Genomic DNA, 2,191 nt, shown 5'->3' with positions numbered 1-2,191 from the left:
AATTGCAGCACACCAGGCCTCCCTTGTCCATCACCAACTCCCGGAGTTCACTGAGACTCACATCCATCGAGTCAGTGATGCCATCCAGCCATCTCATAATAGCCTGTATTTATTGTATATGTGGCTCTTTTATAGCCAAAAAAGTGCCAGTATTTCACATAGTAGCCATTCCATTTATTAGCAATATAACAGATAAAAAGGAAACTCAGATTTTTTTGAAAATCCCTCTTTCTGGTCCTATTATATGTTCCTGGACCTGATCTAATGCAGTTGTTGTTTCTGGCACTCAGAGCTTCTGAATTCAACTCCACAGACATTGCTCTGAGCAGTTCTATACATAAGTGAAAAATATTTTACACAGGCTCTATCCAAGTAAGGATTAGCTTTCTATCAGCTGATTTGGGGTCTACTACCCTCCAAACCTCACTGTAAGTTCTCTTATGTTGTGGATTTGGTAAATGGTTTTAGATGAGCTGTTGGTTAAAAAAGAAAGCTGCTAGGACTTTTACCAGATCAAACATAATCTCCACTGCCAAAGACAGATTTTGAAAATCATTGTAAATTTTATGATGAAGTGTGGAAATCTGAAAAGAAGCCTTGTTTCAAAAAATGGAAAAATTTCTCTGTAAAATCTTCCAAAAGTTCACAATCTATAACGCATGCTTCTCCTTAATTTCCTCTTTCAGTCACTTCCTAGTTCCCAGCAGCTGCATGGGCTTTGCAGCCAACACTCTTCAGAGAGTTTGCCTCATCAGAATTTGTGGACTGAAAGAATAATCCAGCCCTAGTGGACAGTATAGGAAGACATGTTGGCAGATCCCTTAGATCGGAAATGGTCTGAATGATGGATGGTCTGATGCTATATAATTTAAATCAATTTTAATATGGAATCATATCCACTAAAATCTTTAATTCCCGGGTGAGAAAGTTACTGTTTTCAGGATTGGTTATAAATATTGCAGGAAGCACATGCAGCAAATTATTATTAAATTAATTCTAAGAATGTGAACTATTTGAGGGCCAGAGTTATGGTTGCTATCAAAGGAAACTAAATACATCGAAACTACATGATGCTTGATGTGAAATATCTGTGGGAAATATGAGGCTCCTTTTCTTTGCTCTGGCTCATAGTGGGTTTTAGACTTCATTCACAGACCTGGTTCTTGTCTGAGGTTCACAACCATCTTGTGAGGCATACGGTCCAGAAAATTTCTGTCTCCTTTGAGGAGAGAGATCTGACAATTATAAGGGTTAATTGACCTTCTATAGTTTCCAGTAGTATTAGCAGGGTCCAGGCTGAAATACAGACCTCTGGACTCTTCACTGTGTGCTGCTCCTATTATATAGTGAAGTGAAGCTGCTCAGTCATGTCCAACCCTTTGTGACCATGGACCGTAACCTACCAGGCTCCTCTGTCCATGGGATTTTCCAGGCAAGAATACTGGAGTGGGTTGCCATTTCCTTCTCCAGGAGATTCCTAGCCAGGAATTGAACCCGGGTCTCCCGCATTGTAGGCAGGTGCTTTACCATCTGAGCCACCAGGGAAGTCCTGTTTCTGTTATAACTTCAAGAGAAAATAAAACTTGAAGCAGGAAAAAGAAAGGAAAGGGAAAACAAGTTCAATTTCATAGGTTGTTAGAAATAGTAGGTTTATGTTAACAATATTTTTAAATGTAGTTAATTTAGTGAAACTTGGAATGGACTCCTTGCCTGGGGTGTAAGTGAGTGGGGAATGTCTTGATTTAAAAAAAAACTCAGATATAAGGTAAAAATAAGATTTGTGGAATAATAAAGCTCTCTGAGGCGTAAATGATGCCATTGACTCTACAAGTTAGGTGGGTCGATTTTCATCTCTTACTGGAGATCCTTAGCCTACCTGCCCACATGCCATGAAATTGCCCATCCTTTCAGACTTTGTGGGGATTTTCTGAGAGAAGGCAGGTCCCATCCTCACTCTGCACCAAGGGAATTGATAGCCGTGTTCTGGATAGCCATCCACTTACCAAAAAGTCCCAGAAACTATAATGGGACTTTAGTTGCAGACCAGGGGAAAGAAGATGCTGAGAGTAAAGGAAGGCACAGACGGCATTCAGAAGGCACGTGCCTGAGTGTCATTATTGTTTAAAAATTTCCTGATGTGGAGCCTCACCTAACATCTATGTGGCATAGATGTTGTACCACACACTGTAAC

At 40.2% G+C, this 2,191-nt stretch overlaps 1 non-coding gene across 1 annotated transcript; it reads right to left on the bottom strand.

The window, feature by feature from the left end:
- Positions 1 to 1,473: 1,473 nt before the first annotated feature.
- Positions 1,474 to 1,545, bottom strand: TRNAC-ACA. The gene has a single exon. It is a non-coding gene; the product is annotated as a tRNA-Cys (tRNA).
- Positions 1,546 to 2,191: the final 646 nt, after the last annotated feature.

This window comes from Bubalus bubalis, chromosome 12, assembly GCF_019923935.1.
Source record: "Bubalus bubalis isolate 160015118507 breed Murrah chromosome 12, NDDB_SH_1, whole genome shotgun sequence".
NCBI lineage: Eukaryota > Metazoa > Chordata > Mammalia > Artiodactyla > Bovidae > Bubalus > Bubalus bubalis.
Note: the sequence above shows the minus strand (reverse complement) of the source record. Positions and strands in the feature narration are given on the sequence as shown.